At 45.6% G+C, this 23,050-nt stretch overlaps 1 pseudogene; it reads right to left on the bottom strand.

Annotated features, from left to right (window-relative positions):
• Positions 1–1,635: 1,635 nt before the first annotated feature.
• The window catches only part of LOC127199049 (heterogeneous nuclear ribonucleoprotein K-like), an 80,071-nt pseudogene continuing 58,656 nt past the window's right edge, over positions 1,636–23,050 (bottom strand).

The raw sequence follows: 23,050 nt of genomic DNA, 5'->3' as shown, positions 1-23,050 counted from the left end.
GTGACTGCCTGAGGACCGGGGCGCAATGGAGGGGTGGGAGCTGTGCTCTGCCAAGTTTGATGGCTCAGTTTGCAGCATGAGCACGTTTGGTCTGCTGAACAGTGCTGTGCCTATAGGGAACCATCCTGTGCTGCACCAAAGCATCTGTGCAGAGAGCACATCTCAGAAGCATTTTTTAAAAAAAGACTTATTTCTAATCTGTCCATCCATCCACCCATCCATCCAATATATACTATATAATTATATATATGGATTTTTTTTCTGCATGACTATATGTGCACCAGCTATATCCCATTGTTCTTGGAGGCCAGAAATAGATATTGGAACCCAGAAAGTAAAGTTACTCATGGTCGTTAGGCACAATGTAGGTGCTGGTAACCAACCTCAGATCCTTTGTAAGAGCTACAAGTGCTCTTAACTTCTGCGCCATCTCTCCAGCCCCTCATCATATGCATTTAAATTATTTTTATCAATTCTTTGGGGATATAGATTGATCATGTTTATCCCTTCTCTCAATCCTTCCCCACCAAACTCTCTCTCTCTCTCTCTCCCTGTCTCTCTCTCTCTTCTTCTTCTTCTTCTTCTTCTTCTTCTTCTTCTTCTTTTTCTTCTTCTTCTCTTCTCTTCTTCTTCTTTTCTTCTTCTCTCTTCTTCTTCTTCTCTTTTCTCTTCTCTTCTTCTTCTTCTCTTCTTCTTCTTCTTCTTCTTCTTCTTCTCTCTCTCTCTCTCTCTCTCTCTCTCTCTCTCTCTCTCTCTCTCTCTCTCTCTCCCCCTTTATTTTGTTTTAAACCCACGGAATCCAATTTATTTTGCCCAAATATTCTTGGGTGTGGGACTTGCCCTAGAGAGTAGCCAATCTGTGCTTGAAGTTATCAAATGCTAATGGGTCTTCATTTAGGTGTGGGACATCAAGCTCACCTCTCCTATTCTGTGTGAGAGTTTTAGCTAAACTGAACTCACATAGTTTAGTGCATCCTGCCACAGTCACTGCAAGTTTATATGTGCAACTGTTGTGTTATACCTAGAAAACACTGTTTCTACAACTTCTGTCTCTTGTAGTCTTTCTGCCCTCTTTGCTGGGAAGATCCCTGAGCTGGGGTAGGGCATGGTACAAATATTCTGTTTAAAGCTGAACACTCATATCTTTTTTTCTTAAGATTCACTAAATTTATTTTAAAAATCATAAAACATTACATTCTGCACACTGCTCTGAACAAATGCCAGGGACATGTGGACTATTATTTCCCTCCCTGTCCCACCCCCAATGTTACAGTGACCACAAAGCAAGGTGTTCAAAATAATTACATGGGAGAATTTTTTAAAAAACCACCAACAACAAACAAAAAATAAAATTCACCTCACTCTGCTGCTGTTTCAAAATTTCAATGTTAGTGTTTGCATGCCCTCCCCCCAACCCTGTTTGTAAGGAACTAAAACATTACATCTGGGCAACAGCAAAGATTTCACTACACCTCAAATGCAGAACACTTATGAAGCAGAGGAATGTTGGCTTTTTAAACAGAAGCAGATTAAAAAAAAAAAAGATGGAGGACTCCTTCAGTTCTTCACTAGTCTTAGAAAAACTTTCCAGAATACTGACTGCTTCACAATATAAAAAAGAAAAAATATCTTGCATTAGAATCCTTCAACATTCGCATACTGCTTCACACTGTTCTGCTGCAAATACTATGCGTTCTGTATCTGGTCCTGTGGCCCTGTCGTCATGGTAATGATTCGATCTTCGGATCCTTCTAAAGGTTAATCAAATTTGATTGATGTTCCTGACTCATGACGGATTTGTTTAATACGCTGACTACCTTTGCCAATAATAGATCCAGCCAAATCTTTGGGAATAGTTACTTGTGTGGTAATAATAGGTCCGCCAAGATCACCATATGAGCCACGGCCCCCTGCATAGGAATAATCATATCCAGAACCACCCTGTGGTTCATAAGCCATTTGCTGTTCTGGTGGGCTCCATGTGTCAATTGCAGAGTCCCAAGTTTCATCAGCACTGAACCCAACCATGCCATCATAGTAGTCTTCAGGCCTTCCTCTTCTGTCATAAGCCACTAGATCTCCTCCTCTGGGGAGGGGGGTGGAGAAAGAGGAAGATTTCGGGCTCGGCTGCCACCCCGGCTACTTCAACCAGGAGGAGGTGGAGGAGGTCCTCGACGAGGGCTCATATCATCATAATCTCTTCTACAAGGAGGCATGGGATGTCCACCCCGACCAGGAGGCATTCTGTCAAAACCACCTCTTTCCCGCAGGCCATCCACGTCGGTCATCAAACATCATGGTAAAATCACCATAATCATAAGTTTCATCATAAAAGTCGGGATCATAGGGCTATGCACGTCCTTTGATAGGAGACTCAGAGGTCTCAGAAGGTCAAGGATGATCTTGATGCACTCTACCACCCTATCAGGTTTTCCTCCAATAAGAACAACTCTGTCAGTAGAATGAGGGCAGCACTCCTGGAAAAGCTTGATTGTTGTCTGAGTGTTTTCTCGAAGTTCTTTAATTTTTAGCACCTTTAACACCAATAATTCCTCCTGCCAGACTTTGATGGATCAACAGTCTCAACTCTCAGTCAAAGTCACTTCCTTTATAATGTTGGTAATTTAAGCATTCCACAGCATCGGATTCAAGCAGGAGCTGGCTGGTTGCAGTGGGTGATGGCAACTGCAGGCCCTCTTCCAAGGTAGGGATGAATATCTTAAGAATTTCTCCAATCATTTCAGTATCAGCACTGATACTCAGTATGCGCTCTGGGCCACTGCTGGGACTGAAACACTGGCATAGTAGTCTGTATGAAGAGCCTTAATATTCTTGCCTCCTTTTCCAATCACTGCTCCAGCATTCTTGCTCCTCACTTAAGGGTAGATGTATGTGAGCTCCTCCCTGCTCCATGCTGGAGTGTTGACTGGCTTGTTCTTGCAAAGGTCTTAGACAGGAAAACACACTGCCATGAGTTTATAAACGCAGTGGTTCACCTCTGACCTTGCTGGCTCTTAGGGTATTTTTCATCTCTTCTCTCTCAGTGTTCCTCAAGGCTTTTGGGGAGGGGGAGACACTTATTCTCAGAAAGCATAAGATTTTTGTCACTTTCCTTTCTCCCCCTCCCCTCCTACCCTCTCCCTTTTGTTCTCTTCCTCTCCCATCTTCTCCCCATCCTTTGTCTTTTGAGATAGTAGCCCAGGTTGGTCTGGAATTCACTATGTAGCCCAGGCTGGCCACCAGCTGACTCTTCTCCTGTTTCATTCTCCAGAGTGCTGTGATTACAGGCCTGTGTCGCTGCCTGGTCATGAGTTGTCATATTTACCATCTGGTAGAGTTTTGTTCTAGTCTGCCTACCTGTGATGTCATTGCTTATCTGCCATGGGGGCGTGGCCCTGCCCAGGGCTATATAAAAGGACAAACCGTCCTGTGGCCTCCCTCTCTCTACCCCCTCTTCTCTCTCCTCTCCCTCTTATTTTGTCTCTGTCGCTGTCTCTCTGGGGTACCCCTCCACCATTCTTTCTCTCTCCACACTCACTTAATCAACCTCACATAATATAATATCTGTTGCCTGGCATCTTGTTATCTTATCATCTTATTTTCTTATATATTATATTAATCATAACACCATCCACCGAACCTAATGAGACAGATGTAATTATTGCTCCCGTTTTAAAGAATTTGCCCTGAGATTATGTGGCTACCAAATGTTAAAGCTGCTGCTTGTCCTTAGACCAGTTGGAAGGCACAGGCCACTGTCACTTTCCCAACTCGGCTTCATAGAGTCAGTGCCTGTTTGGCAAGTCTGTGTCTGACACAATTTCTGACTTACTTCAGTGCCCTTATTTCCCAATGCACTGATGACATTTAATCTCAGAGTGAAGATGAGCAGAGTGTGGGCTGGGTGTGACTAATATTTAATTCAGGACTCAGTGAGTGCCAATGATGGACATCAGAAACAGACAAAGCACGGAGAAAGAGCAGGCCGGGAGCATGGAAGAGGTTGGGTGTTGCAAACGGTCCTTGCTCTTACAAGCCACGTGCTCTTAGGCAAGTCAAGCTTAGTTCTTGCCTCTGAGAGAACAGTGTCTGTGATGCCAGGTGCTCATGAGGAACACAGGATTTAACACAGACATGCAGTTGGTGCATAAGGACAGTCCCAAATGACAGTCTGAACCCTTTGCAGTGGCCCCAACAACTCGAACATAGAATTTTATTACTAAAAGAGTATTTGGTTCTTTGTGTTTTTCTCTGCCTAATGGGGCAGCTGTGGCCAAGTCTCAACCTGTTTTACATTGAATGTTTGAGGATGCTTTCTTGGCTCCAACCCATTTACTCAGGTGGATTTCCAGGGGAGTTAGATGGGAAAAACTAATCCTAAATCCTTTTATTTAAGGGCAATGCCTTATCAAAGCATGTGGGAACATGGAGAGAGATTACAGTGAGTGGGCTGTCCACAAAACCTGTTCCCTAAGGATGAAGCTCTTGTCTGATGTGGGGTTTGATTTGAGTCTGTTCATCTGCATTGGGAAAATTCACTGATCCACATCTCTTGGTCTCTTTATGCCCCAGGCTACATTAAGATTAGATGCAGGTTTCTCCCAAGGATATCAATTTTCTTCCAGTTGTTTTATAGTTTTTCTGAGGATCCAGCTCTGGAATTTCTGAATTTTTTCCTTTCACAAACTAAGATCAAGCTTCAAATGAACCTGTTCATTTGTTCTGAATCTGTCTTCCATTAATGGCGTGCACCTATAGTCTCCAAGTTAACGAGGTCAACTGTTGTGCGTGTTGCAGTCCGTTAACTGAAGGAGTCCAGGGTAGGATTTGCTCTCAGCATCTTTTCAGGTTGCCCACTACAAACAGAACACTTACTGATTAAGCTCGGCTAACAAAGCCTTCTAGAGTAGCATCTCACTTCTTACAGTCAAAGTAAGATGTGGACTTTTATATTTTCACCACCTCCAACCAAGCCAACATCCTCTTCTAACTGGCCTTCCTGCTTAGACCTTCCTGGAATTCGGTCTCCTGTAATCTCCTCCCTCAGTGTGGCTTGGATGAAATGACTTATTTCTGGCAGGTATCATGTGGAAAAAGCAACTGCGGGCTACTCCTAAGATCAATCAGGTGTTATCAAAGGGCTCTAGTTTCCCTCCTGTTGGCCTTCCCTTGTTCCTTTACTTGTTTACCCTGCTGGGAGCCAGTTGCTCTGTTGTAAGCTGCCACATGGAGAGGATGTCGTGGCAAGGAACTGGAAGAGTGCACTTGGCAGAAGCTCTGTCTCAGCCCTTTCCAATAAGACTGTGCCCCAGCTGATAGCTTGATTGTACCTTTGTGACAACACAGAGGCAGAGGCCTTAGCTAAGCCATACTGAGATTCTTGGCCCTCTGAAATGATAAAATAGTGTCTCTCTTTCTCTCTTCCCTCTGTCCTTCTCCCACTCCACTTTCTCTTTCACTTCGCATTAAACTTTGGATCTCACACATGATAAATGTGTACTCTGATGTTTTCCATCCTCATATTTATGAGTTTTTAAGCTACAAAATCTTAGGGTAAAGTCCTGTGTAATAGTGTCGTAATGGTGTCTTTAGGAGCAGAAATTGGGGCATTTAGTTTTGTGAAGAACATTTGAAATTGGGGCCACACTCAGAATCTGGGGATATCAATTGTTACAGGTCAAGGCCATGGCATCTCAAACACTTTCTTTTTTCCAAGATGTCAGGAGCCATAGGACCTTGCCTGACTTGCCCCGGTGGCTGAGAGGCCCTGCTGGCTGAAAGCCACAGCTGTCTGGATACTTGAGATAATTATTCTGCCTGGCAACCACAAAGATCCAGCCTGACCTTGAGAAAGAGGACATTCGGTGTATCGAGACTTCTGTATAATCGTCCCACTCCACACCTGCTGTCCTTGGGCCTGGCCCAGAAGATTTTGTAACTTTCCACTGCATTCCTTCTCACCCCCCCCCCCCCGCCCTCTCAGAAGTTCACTTTAAATTTGGATACCCCCTTACAATAAATGGCCCTCAATAAGCAACGTTTTTCCTGGACCCGTGCCTCTTTCTCGCCTATTCTTTATTCACAGGTCACAACCCTCCTCGCCACTCCACGAATAACTGAACCCGCAGGTCGGGGACACCAAGACTCAGAGTAGGGGGAAGGAAATCCTGGTGTGTTGTTTTCTAAGTGAGGTTTCACCGGAACACGGGCACTTCCACTCACATAGCCAGTACATGGCTGCTTTGCAGAGCTGAGCGGCAGCAACAGACTATCCAGCCTATAAACCTCACTCCTGACTGTTGGAAATTTAGTGTTCAGGTTGAACAGAGTTTCTTATTTTCTCATTCTCAGTGCTTTCTCTTGACAAGCCTTGAAAAACCCTGTAAGGACATCAACTGGATTAACACCCATCTTCCCAGATAGGCAAGAATGCTGCACAGTTTCAGTTAGTAGACGTCAAATACTCTAAAAAAACTATTTCAGTAATAAACGAGACAACATACTGATGCCTCTGGCTACACTGACTCTTGACAGGATAGTGGTGGTTGTGATTGCTGAGTAAACAGTCCTGATCAGAGCCTGAGAGTGAATTATGCGTGCCTGGGTTCTGATCTCATGTTTGCCAGCTCAGGGTCTTAGGTCAGGGCCCTAACTTTTCTGAACCTCAGGTTTCTATTGAGAAGTGGAAGTATTACGTGTCATGGGAAGGATATGCTGACAAGATGAATGTGACACAGAGTGTGTGACTGCCCAACAAGTAAGTGCACAGAATGCTGGCTTATTATGTAGTGTCTGGTCCTTCCCACCAGGGTGACAGACATCTCCAGAAGGACAGATGACCAAGTGCACCGAGGAAGCCTGAGAAGTCACTGTTCCTTTTCTGAGAATCAGAGAAATGCATTGGCGAAGTGAAGGGCTGTGCACAAGCTGGCATGAGATGCCCTTGGGCCTTCAAGCCGGCATCCTTTGCCAAATTGGCATGAGAAAACTGTGCTGCCTTCAGCCACTGCATCTCCCAGTTGAGTTCCAGCGAGAGAGAGACTTTGCCTGACTTAAGCCATCCCTTTAGAGAGACTAGCTCCCCACATGGATCCTTTCTGAAAAGAGAAAATTTGGTCTTACTGTCCTGCCTCTTTAAATTTCTCTCACTAACTTTCCTTTCCTCCAGGATCTCATCTGGCTTCTGTTTGCATCTTGAAGGCCTTTTCTATTCAAGAGAATGGCTTGGTGGCACTTTATGTGGTGTGGAGAATGCTTGGGTACAAATTAATGGCATTCAAAATCTCTTTTTGACTCCCCCTAACCCCCCCCCCCCCATTTCAGAAGCCCTAAGGCCTTGGTTTCATGTCTCTGGAACAGCACCAGGCTGCTCACCCATTTCCACTCTGAATCTCAGGGGCCATAAACTGGACCTGGAGAAAGTCCCCCAGCTTGAGCTCCCTTGTCACCCAGCTTCCTTCTTGCCTTCCCCTCATGGTCTCACATCCACCTTGGGTCTTGGAGCTGCTGTGGTGACAGCTACGAATTCTGTTTCCTTAGAAGCCACAAGCAGGTATGACCCTTAATTATCGGCTTCTTCTATCCCAGGTCCCACCAAAGTTTCCGTATAGGCCACTGGGTCATCACCCCAGTTCCAGCACCCAGAAAGAAAGGGTTCAAGATCATGACCGGTTCAAGATCATGACCTCTATGAATGACTTCCAAGCCCAGACCGTGGGGCCCTGAGCAAGTCGTGAGGCAGTTGGTCCGGTTGTGAGCTGTTGCTAGCAGGGGATGTCTTTTTTGACCTTATTGTTCAGTTAGGAAGGCTCCACAGAATTTGTGAAAATATTTTCAATTTCTCTTTGCTCCCCCATGTCTCTGTAAATGAAGGAGCAGTGTTGCTCTGCTGTCTGTCCTTACCTGTTTCTGTGGGCTCCACCGATCCATAAAAAACAGGCAGGAATGATACACCTTGTCAGACTCTGTTGTGCTCTTCTAGAGTCAGGGCCGTTGTCAATTAAGACCCAGAGTTCCTAATAGGATGGATTAAAAAAAGATACCCTACAGAGAAAGAGTTCTAGTCCTAGCTAAGGTCAGTTGCTAGTGGCCTTGGGCAAGTCTGGATGTTCTCCTAATTGGAAATTATTAAATTATAATTGAAACTCTAATCACCCAGTCATGGTTTCTAGTGGTGGGCAGCAGCGGCCATGGCGGCCGTGGTGGTGGCAGTGGTGGTGGTGTAGGAAATATCTCAGGCCACATGTGGGCCTTGGTGATGTCTGCCATAGCCGGGGGTGGGGAGTTGCACTTCCCGCTTCATATTTGCCACCTCCAGGAGAATGTTTAGCTAACTTTCCCTATTTCTCTATGTTTGAATCCATAATTTCATGGGGGTACTGTGGAGATCCATCTTAATGTGCACTCACTATTTTAGATACTTGCCTTTGTGCCAATGGGGATGGAGAGAAGGAACAGAAATGATTGATCTTCTAGGCTGACACCACCCTTTGGATAATGTAGACCCAGAAATCTGGTTTAGTCCTTCTTTTTGAACCAAAACATTTTAATTAGCTGCAGAAACTGAAGAAGATGAATTCTTCTGTGAAAACACACGGCTTGTTTTTCTTGTCCTAAAATGGAGAAGTGCATGTCTATGTTGTTTCCAGGCCATTAGGAACAACAGTCACCCTTAAATAATGACCTTCAAATACCATGTGGGGAAATTTTATATGAAATGACAATTTAAAGATTTCTCGTTCTGAAGCTGAAGACAGTGCAAAAACTAAAGTGAGTAATAGAACACATTTTTGACCTTTTAAAAAGAGCAGAGAAAACAAAAGCTGGGGAGCTCGCTTGGCCATGTACCCCTTGAAAGCACAAAGACCTGATTTCTATGCCTGGAGCCCACGATAAAACAACAAAACAAAACAAAACCGGAAGCAAAGGCCAGGTGTAGTGGTGCCTGTTTTTGTAACCCTGTGCTGCAGAAGTGGAAACAAAGGGCTCACTTGGCTAAATAGCTTAGCCCACTTAGTGAGTTCCAGAACATGCAGAGACCCTGTCTCAAAAAGGAAAAAAAAAACCATTGAAAACACTTGAGGATGCTGGCCTTTGGCTTCCACACGCAGTCACACATAGACACGCACTCAAACTTGCGCGCACATGCACACACACACACACACACACACACACACACACATGAAAACATTAGGAATTATAGGAGCCCAGTATATAGCATGGTGACAATATAAGACTGTGTGGGGCACATGCTTATAATTGTAGCACCTGGAAGAACGAGGCAGGAAGTTAATGAGTTCAAGGTTAACCTGTTGTCATATAATAAAACCCGTCTCAATAATTAACCAAATCCTGCTCTCAAAGTGGGTACTCCTCAGGTGCCCAACCTGGCACGACTGTGGCCAGGGTCTGGTCAATGGTGGTCTCACTTAGTTCATGCTACCCATTGTCCCGAGCAGTCGTGTGCCACGTCTTGATCTGTGGGTGGACAGAGCCAGGCATACTGCTTTTCCAAACCTTAAGGCAGAATTTATCTTGATGCCTTATATATAATGTTTTGTTTTAAATTTTAGATGTGTTTATCTTAGGAGAGCTTTGTTTCCATGTATGTTTGTGTGCCACATGCACGCTGGTGTCCACAGATGTGAGAAGAAGAAATTGAGTCTTCTTGGCCCTCAAGTTATGCATGGCTGTGAGTCACCCTGAAGACACTGGGAACCAAACCCTGGTCCTCTAAAGAGCAACAGGGGCTCTAAACCACTGACCCACCTCTCCAGCATCTTATATAACATATTTTTTTAAATAAATAAAGAGATCCGGGGTGTGAAAGAGGCCTGTAATCTCAGAACCTGGGAGGTGAAGGCAAGCCCAGGAGTCAGAGTTCGAGGCTCCCTGGAGTATGTGAGATTCTGCCTCAACTGAACATAAACAAGCAAATAGGGATCGAGCTGCCTCATCTAGGAAGTTCTTCTGTAATGATAGATGATTGGCTTGAGCATCTGAAAATTGTTTCTCACGCCAGGAGAGAGTGTGGCTGACATGACTTAGAGCTTCTCTGTCATTTCCCAGTGTGCTGTAGGAAAGACTGACTTACAATAGCTACCTTGCTCTCCACCCATCTTCTCACTGCTCAGTCAGGCTAGAACCTATCCTGTCTTCTGCAACAGTATAACTCATATTCATGGAAAAAGTGTGTCCCAAAGAAAACTCAAGTTTCCCAATATTAGAATTTGTCCTTACCCAACAGTTAGTTTTCCCTTCATTTCTAAATGATATACAAGTTAAAAACTACAGGAAACATATATATATAAGCTTCCTAGCTTAGCCATTGTTAGGTCTGCTGTTTAGTGTCATTAAATACTTTTGCACTGGCTCAAGCCTCCACCACCGTCTTCTTCCACATTCCTTAGCATCCACCAACAAACTCTGAATCAAGTAATCAATAATTAATGATTCCACATCAATCCCTGATCACTCCTAAGCTACTGGTACTCCAGGTGTCTCGTATAAGTATAATTATGTAGCATTTTGTACCTTAATGACTGCGTTAGCTCCTTTCGTGGAATGTCTTTAAAGTGCTATCGCTTATATCAGACTTCCCTTTATCCAGAAGGCCAAATTTTGTATACCTCTTTATACACAGATGAACAATCTGACTAATTTTGCTACAAACATCAGCCAGCAAATGGAAATCCGAGCCCTGATTTTCCACTCATCTGAGTACATCTTAGAAGTGGAACTGGTTATCACGTGGCAGTTTACATTTACTTTTAGGGTACCTGGTTTTCATATAGTTTCATGCAATTACATTATAATCAGAAATGCACAGGACTCCCCAGAAGCAGAAGGAGCCAATCGCTGTGCTGCTTACCCACAATCACCTGCCAAAGCACTGTCATGAGGCAAAAGTCTGGACACTTTCACCATGCCCACACTAAAAGCACACTGTCTTATTCATTTTATAAATAAGAAAACTGAAGGGTCAGGGTAGGTGAAAGGACTCGAAAGAGTCTTAGAAACTCAAGTTGTCTGTCTGGAGCAGGCCAGGGAGTAGGCAGCCCCAGAGTTAGAGCAGAAGAGGACAGCTGCTGAGAGCAAACCAGGGAAATGGGTGAAGAAATGCTGCCAGCCAGTGTGGAGGACAGGCTTCTTGAATCAGATGTGAGCTACACGCCCCAAGAAAAGGCACTGTCTTGCGACTAGAACACTTTCGAACACACACCAAGTATGTGTGTGTGCATCTGATGTGATTGTGGTGGATTGTTGATGTTGGCTGGGTTTTAGGTGGTCCCCTGACCATAAAGTTTTATATGTATTCAGTACAACTTCTATCTCTGGCTGTATGTGGGTTCTCTTTTGTCAGACAGCTTTTCTTTCTGCCAGAGGAAAGTGGGATTGGAAACTCTTTCCATGCATGGATACCTAACTGCGCCCCCACTCTAACCTCCCAGATATTTTGCTGTTAGAATGCCAACCCCTTCAGGGATGCCTGATTAGTTTTGCAGACTGAGACTCCACTGCCATTACCTTTTCATGTCTTGTATTTAACATGCCCCGTTGGAACACAAGCTCTCCTGGCACACATCACAGATCACAATGTGAGTTATGAGGCCCCGCTGAAAACCAGAGAGTGTAACTGTGTCACGGTCCATTCCCAACCCACAGGCCAGATCTCCAAGGAGGCAAGTGAAAAATGTCCCCTGTGGAATTCAACATAATGCCCCGTCAAAATTCTTTTCCTTGAAGAGCTGACAGCAAACTAAAGAGTACATTGAAGCCTCAAAGTTAAAGTAAGTGAGTAATAAGCAGACAGCTCCCTGGCAGGCATTTGACAGGATCCTGGAGCTTCTGAGCTATTCTTATGATGATGGAGATGGTGATGGAGGATGGGTAGAGATGAGGAGGAGGGCGCTAGCAAGGACTGTGCTCTGATTGGAAGATTGCGGCAATGGTACTACACACAGGGAGATGGAAAGCCAACATTGCCACTCACAATATAAATGGTACCCATGAAATGATCATCAGTTGTGGAGTGCCAGAGATGTTTATTTAGTTTGATACTGAAAATCCTTACAGATCAGATATTTTCATTACAATTCATAACAGAAGCAAAATGACAGTTATGAAGGAGCAATGAAATGATGGTATGGTTGGAGGTCAGCACATCATGAGGACTGTCGGAACTGTATTAAAGGGTCGTGCAGCGTTAGGAAGGCTGAGAAGCACTGAGGCAGAGGCTGCTTTTGGAAAGTCTGCTCTCAGCTTTCCTACCAGCTTCCAAAGTAGACGCCATCTCTTGCTAACAAGAGGACCAGAAGGAAGATGTTCTAAAGTGGGAGAGAAAGAGGCTCAAAGAGATAGTGCTACAATGAGCAGAGGAGGAAGAAGGGAGAGAAGCAGGGTGGGGACAAGTGAGGGAAGGAGAGGGATCCCTCCGTTGGGGATCCCTGATGTGCTACCTTCTAGATCATCTCAGCATGGGAGAGGAATCTGAGATTGTCCCATCTCTGGCAGCAATAAAGTCATTAGTTTTATAAATATTTATAGAGCATTTTCTCTGTAGGGTACTGTGAGAGGCCCTGAGATACTGCTAAGGTCCTGCTGTGGAAACTGAGGCTGACGAGCCTGGGCTTCGGGTCAAGTCTAGCTAGCCAACAATCTGGCCGTGGGATCCTGGCAGATAATGGGGCCTGTCCTTTCAGTCAGTTGAGATGCCCTCAGGAGACCCGACAGAGAGTGCAATGAGTCCTTCTGTCTCTGGCTTGCAAGGGGCAGGGAAGCCTCCTGCTTGTGAACTTGTGGCCACCAGGCATATTTATGACCTACTGAGGTCTGCCTTTCATAGATGCCTCCTGGAGAGGGATGTGGAAAGGAAGAGCAGGTTGAGTAGCTTCTATGAGGTTGTTTGTTTATTATCAGTTAAAAAAATGTGTTTGGGGCTTGGGAGGGGGAGTTAGAAGCTCCGAGGAACTCACGGTTCTTCTACTCTCTGCATGGGGGAAGAAAGAGGGTCTCGCTGAGAGGGCAGAGCTGGGAGAAGGTACAGGAGAGCTATCTTTTGAGAGCTGAGCTTCAGGGACTAAGAATACACTGTATAGCGGTGCTGTGCACTGTGTCGGGCACTGGGAATGAACAGGCGCGAGGACAGCCAGGTGGTTGCAGAGAACAATTAGAGCCCTATGTGTAGGCCAGGGGTGGAGTCCGCGACAGTTGTGTCTGGGAGCCTGACACTCACTTCAAGGACAAGGGTTAGTGACAAACCCTTTTTGTCACTAAAAGGGAAGCAACAATGTCCGTACTCGGGATGCTGTGTGCAGTTATTATAAATGTCCTTGAAGCGGCTGCATTTTGGTCTCCAACCCCCTGCTTGTTCCCACACACGTGTTGTCACAGTTTTCCTCAGGATAAGCTGTGTCCTGCCCTGTCTCTTCATAGCTTACCTCTGTGCAGCTGTTCGCTCACTTTCTGGTTGCCTTCCCGTGAAGTGCTGTCTCTCTGAGGGCAGCCACTACTTAACAACTCCTCTTGATACTCTTGTCACTTGTGGGATGTAACTGCGCAGGAAGTACAGTTTGAAGGAAACTGTCCTTAGTGATTTTAGTAATTATCTAGGAGTTGGGATGTCTTCTTGACATGAAATTATATGTATATGGCCTGAGAAGCTTCATAGTTCAAAAAGACCCCCTTACAGTAAATTTAAGTGTGTGTGTGTGTGTGTGTGTGTGTATGTGTGTGTGTGTGTATGCATATGCAGAAGAGAAAGCATGACATTAGGTGTCCTCATCTCTCTTTATCCACCTTTTTCCCCTGTGACAGGTTGGTTGTTGAACTTTGTGCTCACCCGGGGTGGCAAACGGCAACTTTCCTGTTCCTAATCACTCCCAAGCGCATCCAAGCCTAATGCTTTCTGACATGGGTTTTGGGAATCCAAGTGCAGGTCCTCATGCTTGCATGGCAAAGGCTCTTACCTACTGTGCCACCTCCCTAGGAACCCCTCACACAGCAGTCTTAAAACAAGAAAAGTGAGCTTCAATGAGGGAGAATGCTTCAAAGTCTTCAAAGGTCTGAATGCAGATAGATGCTTCTGTCTGTCTGTGGGAGAGAGATTGGCTCTCAACGCAAGGGACAGAGTTTGCCTTCAGCTGCTTCTTGTCTTCCTCATGAGTTCCAGGGAAAGGACTTGGTAGCCAAGGATGGTGGGACTTGAAGTTCCCCCCCACCCCGGCTTTTCAAAACTGTGAAACAACCTCACAAATCAGAAAAAGAGAAAAATGAAGACCTCCAACTACCATTTATTGTTCAAAGTACAGAGCCCCTGAAGAGGACTGGGGTGGGGTTGGGGAGTGAGGGTAGGGAGGAGTATGAGCCCAGTGGAAGAGCAAAGCTCTGTGGCCTTGAGTTCTCGCTCCATCACCTTCTGACCAGTGTCAGGCCCTGCCCCTCTGGGAAGCAGTACAGTCCGGTGGTTGCATTAACTTCCTGTGCCTCAAATCAACATGCATCCGGGAGGCTAGGCAGCAGCAGTCAGTCTCACTAAGTCAAAGCCAATGTGCCTGCAGATCCACGGGTCCTGTGGAGGCTGTGTGGCAGAATCATTCTGGTCTTTTTCTGCTTCTGGTGGCTCTTAACAATCCTGGGCTTTGTGGCCACATGAAGAGGGAGAGAGACTGGGGATCTCTGAAAAGGACAGTGTGGTGATTTGAATAGGTATTACCTCCATGGACTAGTGTTTGAGTGCTTGTCCCATAGGGAGTGGCATTATAGGAAATGTGGTCTTGTTGGAGGAGGTGTGGCCTTGTTAGAGGAGGTGTGGTCTTGTTGGAGTAGGTGTGGCCTTGTTGGAGGAGGTGTGGCCTTGTTGGAGGAAATGTGTCATTGTGGGGACCAGCTTTGAGGTCTCATATTTTTACTCAAGTTCCACTCAGTGTGGTACATAGTCCCCTTCTGCTGCCTGCAGAACAAAATATAGAACTCTCAGCTCGGTCTCCAGCACCACGCTGGCCTGTATGCCACCATGTTTCCCAGCCATGACAGTAATGGACTAAACCACTGATACTGTAAGGCAACCCCAATGAAATGTTTTCCTTTATAAGAGTTGCCTTGGCCATGGTGTTTCTTCACAACAACAGAAACCTTAGGACAGCTGGAGATGTTCTCATATCAGATAGGGTTAACCTAGGAGATAAGTTGCAGAATTTCCGGTGACCAAAGCCTGCAGTGAGCCAGCGACTTTGGGGGTTCTTCCTCTTATAAACTCAAAGAATGATTTTCACAAACAAAGAAAGGTGGGTTTTAAAAAGTTTCAGTATAAATCTTTTTTTTTCAGTTTCTCTCTATTCTAAATCTCTTAATAAAGTGACAGAATTCTCTCAGAAGTGTCCCATTGTCTCCTGGGGTCTGATTGATATAGAGGCAGGGACAAAAATATTGGCTGTCCTTTTAGCCGTTATATCCTCATTGGCTTTGGCCTTTATGTTTTTGCAATGTCACTCTAGTCTCTACTTCACGTTCACATTACCTTCTCGCTTTTGTTAAATCTCCCTGTGTCTCATTGATATTCAGGGCCCACCTGGGTAACCTGATAACATCCCCATCTCACTTTAATTGAACCACTTCTGCCCAGTCCCTTTTGCCAGATAAAAGCATGCACTGATAAATACACGATTAAGTTTTACTCAGCCATAAAGAAGAATGAAATTATGTCATTTGTGGAAAAGGGATGGAGCTGGGGATCACTTTGTTTCGTGAAGTAAGCCAGACTCAGAAAGACAGATTTTACATTCTTCCTTTTAAACGTACAACCTGGGTTAAAAAGCAACAGTGAGAACATAAAAGGGAAGTTACTTGGGAAGAAGGGGACCCAGGGGAGGCGGTGATGAGAGGCCATCAAGAGTATATTACACACATGCATGAAAATGTCATAATAATACCAATTATTTTGTACAATTAGTTAGGTCTCACGGTGCATACCTGTAATCCTAGCTTCTCAGGAGGCTGAGACAAGAGGATCACAACTTTGGGGCCACCTTGGGAGCCTGCAAGATGCTTTATCAAAATAAAAGGTGACAGGGGGGAAGGGATGCAGCTCATGTAGAGTGCTCGAAGAGCATTCAGGGAACTCTGGGCTTAATCCCCAGTGTGGCAACAATACAACCCTACCCAAGATGAAATGACACCCAGCCGTTATGAAATGTCTAAAAAAAAAATAAAAAAAAGAAACGAAACAAAATGAAACATTTAGAGATTCCTAAGGTTAGGGCTTTGGTACTCAGGCGGGAGGGGGGCATTAGCCAAAGTAAGAATCTGTGGTTAGATAATTCCAGCAAATCTCATGGCCCTTGCTCTTGCCCACTGCTCATCCAGGGACCAACAAGAGTAGGATGGAAGATAGTCACTCTCAGCCTGTTAAGCAGACTAAAGATTAGTGAACAGAGAGTCCTTGGGACATCTCAGTACTTAGTGAGCGTTAACTGCGCCAGTATTTGAGCTGAGTGAATTCCTGACAGTTTCTTTGTTTCCTTAAAAAAAAATTTTTTTTTTAATCAGCAAATGTTCTTCAGCAAAGCTGAACACAAAGCCCTCCACCAAAAGCACATCATACCTGGGCATTGATGAGAAGGTGTGAGGAGGAGGCTGCCTGGGTCTTGCAGACTTCTCTTTACAACTTTCTAGACCACTTCAACAACCGTTTTGGAATTCTGTTTTATTGTCTGAGGTGAGGTGGTACAATCAAAAAGTGCTTCTCCGGAATGTTCTCTGGGGATGGTGGGTAATTATTCCGGGCCTTGGAAAAGTCTATGCAGTGGCTTACTTTGGGGAAGAAGTTAAAAACGGATTCTATATGACATCCATCCATTGTCTTACGCCCACCCCACCCCCATGCTACACACTAGAGGGGCTGATTGTGTTTCCTGGGGACCCCTTTCTGGGGGAGGTGGGATTTTCTACCTCACTAACGCAGCCCTGGAGCTTCTCTGGAAACAGAGCAGGAACGTGAGTGCTCTACTTGGCCTGGGGCACTGCACAGTAGAGGGGAGGCCCAGCTTCGGACCATTTTCACTCTTTTATCTCGGCACTGAAGATGCTTTGGTTCAGAGCCAGGTCCAGAAGCTTTCACACTTCATCCTTTTCTCCCTGTCGCTGTTGCCGCACACCTCCCCCTTGCCTTTTTTTTTTTTTTTTTATTAAAGGTTTTTTTCTGACAGGTAGATGGAGCACCACAGCCTTCAAAGCTCCTATTCCATCTCTCTGGGGCCTCATTTCTCTCCCTTCTGCATGAAAGGACTGAGTGGCACAGAACGTCATTGCCATGTGTGCAGAGGGGAAGCAAAGAGGCTAGTGGCAGCACACCCCAGCACATTACACATATCTGCCTAACCCACAGACTGCACCCTCTTACTCCCTCACACTCCACACCTACAAAGCTCAGGAGATGCCCAGCTCCTAAAACTGCACTGCCCATCTGGCTTCTAGAATTGTCCTTATGATTGCCCTGCTCCGTCTCAAAACCTTGCTGAGGAAAGCTTAAGAGATAGGCAGAGAAGTCTCCTGTCTCAGGCATCCCACCTTGGCCAGTTTCACCCTGATTTACTAAGTCTGCCTTCTTATTTTTGTAGAGTTTACATTTTCTCTCTCTCTCTCTCTCTCTCTCTCTCTCTCTCTCTCTCTCTCTCTCTCTCTCTCTCTCTCTCTCTCTCTCTCTCTTTCTTGTATGTGTACACACATGTGTGCATATGTAGAGGTCAGAGGCCCACCTTCGGTATTGCTCCTCAGGAGCCATCCATCTACCTTGCTGTTTGAGACATTTTCTTGCTGGGCTTGCAGCTTGCCAATTTGTTTAGGCTGGCTGGCTTGTCAGCGAGCCCCAGAGGTCCTTCTGTCTCTGCCTTCCCATCTCTGGGATTATAGTTACGTGTCTCCAGGCCCAACTCCTCCATGGTCTCTAGAGATAGGGCACAGGTCCTTAAGCTTGTGAGGCAAGTGCTTTGCAATGGACTTTCTTCTCGTCTTTGTATTTAGTCCCTTGTTGGTTGACGTTTTGATTTGAGCTTCCCCGGAAGCAAAGCTTGAGCCCATAGTTATTTTAGAGACCTGAGCATAAGACTAAGAAAGGACATGAAGAGATTCATGTGTGCCTTCAGACCCCATTTACCACTGCAGTGTCCTCTCTGAGGAACTCTGGGAAAGGGTGCAGCCAGACTTCTCAGAATTACCCTCCCAGGAGCAATAGACCTGGGGTATTGATACACCGGTCCCAGGTAGTTTTTTTGAGGGCTATTCCCAGGGCCCGAGGGGCCCTATCTTTTCTGTTTATCATTAGCCCAGGACAGAGCAGCCTTCCCTAACCAGAAATAACTTATCCTCATGTATGGCATCCAGATGCTGGCAGTGGAATGGAAGGGCTTGAGGGACTTAAATAGACACTAACAGTATTCCTCTCAGGCTAATAAGTTCCGTCCCCTCCTTGACATCCTCAAGATGGACCAGTCACCCACTTGCTCAGGGACTTCGGAATTTAGGGAATTAAGAGGCAGGATGATGGTCATTTCTTCTATGCCAGTGACATGAGTTCCACACTTCATCCCACTGGCTAAATGACTATGAAGTACAATAAGGCAGACCGTCCGCTGGTTCCATTTCATTGCTATAACAAACAGCACCACCAAGAGCCACTTAGGGGAGGACCCAGCTCCTTTCAGCTTCAGCTTGTAGGTTACAGTCTACCGTTGAGGGAAGTTTACACAGGAGCCCAAGCACTGCAGGGTACCTCACACCTCCTTCCTGTGCTGGCTTTATTCTCTATTGAGCCCCACATCGACGACCTGCCCCTGCCCACTGGAGTTTCGCCACCACATCCTCAGCGAGAGTCCTGAGGCTGAGTTTGCTAAGCTGTCATTGGCCATCCCTTGACTTTGCACTGTCTCTAGGGCATGTAGAACTCTATGAATCATGTGTTTGGTCAGTGTTCTATTGCCGTGGAGAGACACCATGACCACGGCAAGTCTCATAAGAGAAAGCGTTTCGTTGGGACTGACTTATGGTTTTGAAGGCTTAGTCCGTTCTCATCACTGCGGGAAGCTCGGCGGCGTTCAGGCAGACAGTACGCTGGAGAAGTAGCCGAGAGTTCTCCATCCAGATCTCAAGGAAGCAGGCCGACAGAGACTCCGGGCTTGGGAGGGGCTTTTGAAATCTTAAAGCCCATCCCCAGTGAAACACTTCTTCCAGTAAGGCCTTTCTAATGGTGCCACTTCCCGGTGACCAAGTACTCAAATCTATGAACCTATGAGGGCAATTCTTACTTAAACCGCCACATCATGTTTGGGTGATATGCCCATGTCTACAAGGGCTGGGCTGTAGAGAGAAGCATCTCTAGTGAAAGAGAGAGAGGCCTGGGATACAGAAATGGTAAGCCCTTTATGTAGGTTCTGAATCTGGCTGAGCAGCGCACTATTTTTTTAAATTTATTTATTTAATGTATATGGATACTTTGTCTACATTACATCTACACACCAGAAAACTGCATCAGACAGTTGTGGGCTGCCATGTGGGTGCCGGGAATTGAACTCAGGACCTTCGGAAGAGCAGTCGGTACTCTTAACCACTGAGCCATCTCTCCAGCCCGAGCAGCGCACTCTTGTAGTGAAGGTTCAGGATAATCCAGAGTGAACTGTCAAGGGGAAATTTTCTCTCTCTGACAGAAGAGGAGACAATAGAGAAAGCGTTGGCAAAGGCTTCTTGGGGTAGGGAAATAGGAGGAGAGAAAGAGAACGCCAAGAGCGCTTAGGACATGTGTCCAAATTGGAATGGTTCTGGTTCTTCCAGCTGTGGGTGTTTTTAGTGGATGCGGCAGGCTGGAGGGTGCTCAGAGGTGTTGTAGTTACAACTCCAAATACTTCAACTCCTGTAGCACCTTTTATGAGTGTTGCCAGGGTCCCACGCCCTGCTGGGTCCCAGCCTCACAGGGAGGGAGCAGCTGACTGGTTACCTTCTCTCTAGGTCTCAGGGACTGATCATAGAGCCCTTTCTTCAGTTTCTTCTTTGGTCTTTTGCTCTGCAGTGCTGCCTTTGTTGGGAGAAGGCACCTTGTGCAGTCTCACTTCTGGCCCCAGTGCTGAACTGGAGCCATCCTCTGGGTGGGAACTGCCTGAGGCTCTGGGGGAAAGGCTGGCAGAAGGCTGCACTTGAAGATAGCCATCTTCTCCTATTCGATAACACAATCCTGTGCTGTCTAAACAGAAAGTCTGTGGACTCTTCCCAGGAAGCCCCGAAGCCATGCGAGTCACTTAGCATTCTGTGCACACACACCCATCTGACTCACTAGGTCGCATTGTGTTCTAATTGTGTTTACACACCATTCTCCTCCTCTCTAGAATGCTGGCTGCCAGGACGCCAGGCTCTGACATGGAGAATCTTCACATCTGGAAGAGGTTTACCAGAGCACTTATCACACACCAACACAATCCTGTCAGTTTTTTTTTTTTTTTTTTTTTTTTTATCCCATTCCCCTAAAAACCCTTAAGGGGCAAGATTTGATCTGCTTTATAAACCTTGTACTCTCAGCACCCAGGACAGGGACCCATAAAGTGTAGGTGCTCGGGATGAGTGATGGTCCCTGAGATGTCAGTGGGCAGGGGAGGAACAGAGAGGGCCGCAGGGGAAGGGGTGGTGGCTGACGACAGTAAACCACATTGGCTTTGAGACAGGGCCCTGATGCACAGCCCAAGCTCATTTTGAATTCCTGATCCAAACGCAACAGCTTTCTGAGCACTGCGATTATATCTATATGCCGCCACTACTGTGGGGGGGGCGGCGGTTATCATTGATTTGTTTTGGCTTTATTGAGGAACAAGGTTGTAAGCTATGTGGCCTTTGAATTTGCATTCCCCCTTGCCTCTGGCCCCAAGGGCTAGGATTACAAACACACCCCACCCCATCTGGCTACTTCTCATCTGGTTTAATGACCCACTATTCTAATGAGCCAATGAGTGGACAAGCAGCATTGCAAAACAAAATTTCCTCTTTCTCTCTCTCTCTTTCTTTTTCTTTCTTTCTTTCTTTCTTTCTTTCTTTCTTTCTTTCTTTCTTTCTTTCTTTCTTTCTTTTCCTCTACTGAAGATCAAACCCAGGATATCACATGTACTAGGAAAGTACTTTACCACTGAGCTTCATCCCTGTCTTTTTTTTTTTTTTACCCAACATTTATTTTATTTTAATGGGAGGGGGGAACATTTTAAGTACATTTCAAATGAACAGCCTAAAGGCAAATCCAACTGGTTCATACATGTTTTATTTCTTTCTTCTTTCTTTATTTTATTAATTTATTCATATTACATCTCGATTGTTAGCCCTTCCCCTGTTTCCTCTCATTCTTCCCTTCTCCCCTCTTTTAAATAATTCCATTGAGTATGCTAAGAACATATGTAAAAAGAAAGTCTTCCTGCTTTTTTTGAGGTTCCCTGGTGGATCAGAAGGTCAAGAACACCCCTGAATGCTTAAAGGGGCTAGGCCCCCTGTGCCTGGCTTGTCCAAGAGGAGCTTCAGGCAGCAGAAATACCCCTGCTGCTAGCCTAGAGAGGAGGAGATGGAACAGGTGAGCAGGAGAGATGGGAAAATCCTGACTGTGCTGACTTCCACCTTCCCCGACTCCTCCTGTGGTACTCACGTTGGCCTTCATCTAGAGAGCTTGGTGTATACTCCCAGGAACTAAGGGGATGCAGCAACTCCTAGAGAAAGCTAATGGCTTTTGGGGTAGCAAAAAACAAAACAAAACAAAACAAAACAAAAAAACAGAAGGGGCACTGTGGTTATGGACAGCATTTCTTAAAGACAAGATATAGGGCCATAGAAAAAGGAGCCTGTTATAAGTGTGTCCCTTGGGTGAAAAAAATGAGACTCAACAGAAAGTTAGACCACTCTATGACTCATTGGAGGCCACAATTTTGTCTCAGGGAAACTTCAGGAAAGTTCCTTTTAGCAGGAATGCCCCGGGGCACCCATCAAAGTTCCTCATAGCAGAGTGAGCCAGGACTTGCTAGATGGCTCAGTGTATGAAAAGATACTTTTTGCCAAGCCCAACAATGGGTTCAATCACTGGGATTCACATGGCAGAAGGAGAGAATTGACTAATACAAGTTGTCATTTGACCTTCACATATGCATTGTGGCATGGACGCACCAGAGTGTGTGCTTATTTGCTTGCATGCTCATGTGCGCGCGCGCGCGCACACACACACACACACACAATGTAATTCAAGACAAAGCTAACAGTTATGCTTCTCTTATATTAGAAAACTAAAAGTCAGTGCATGACTAGACCAAGCAATTTTGTACTAGGCTTTTACATCTCTTTTTTCTTGGTAGTCCATGAAGGCACCAAAGCAGCAACCAACCAAAGGAAGAAGTAGAGTGAGGAGAAGGGAGAGCAATTGAACCGCCCTCGCCTGTTGTGGGTATCTAGTGGAGGGTGTGGCAGAAGATTTGCAGTGGTTGTGTTTTGGTTGCACTTCATGACTGGAAAGCTATGGAATGTGACTTTAGTTTCACCCATGCGTTTGAATTACGGCCCCTTGGGTAGTTGTTTTTTGCACCAAGGGGGTAATTTGCCACCTTATTAGAATGATTGTGTCCTATTTATTCTTCAAGACCCACAGCTCAGGAAATGTTTCTTTTATGACAACTTCCTTGTGTCTGTCCCAATGAGGAAACTGCCTGTCATCCGAATTCCCATCACATCCTCACTTAGCTGGTGGGGCTTTGACTGCCTATAACACTCTTTTCTCCTTCATATATGACAACAGTGGTACCTGAAGTGATTCCTGATAGGCAGCTAGAAGCCTAATTGTACCACACATAGCTGTGTTTAGGGAACTAAACGATTGGCAATAACATGCTATTGTACTTTCATTCCTGGCTCTTTCTCAGTCTTTTCCCTTTCTGCTAGTGGGAGCACAGACATACTGCTCAGCCTTAAGTACAAAGACGAGGCCTGTCCTACTAGGTCCAGAACAGTAGAGTGAGAGGAACTGAGGTCCCTGAATCTGTGGAGTAAAAAG

The sequence above is a fragment of the Acomys russatus genome, chromosome 2 (genome assembly GCF_903995435.1).
Source record: "Acomys russatus chromosome 2, mAcoRus1.1, whole genome shotgun sequence".
In the NCBI taxonomy this organism is placed as follows: Eukaryota; Metazoa; Chordata; class Mammalia; order Rodentia; family Muridae; genus Acomys; species Acomys russatus.
The sequence above is the reverse complement of the archived record's forward strand: the minus strand, read 5'-3'. Positions and strand labels throughout refer to the sequence as shown.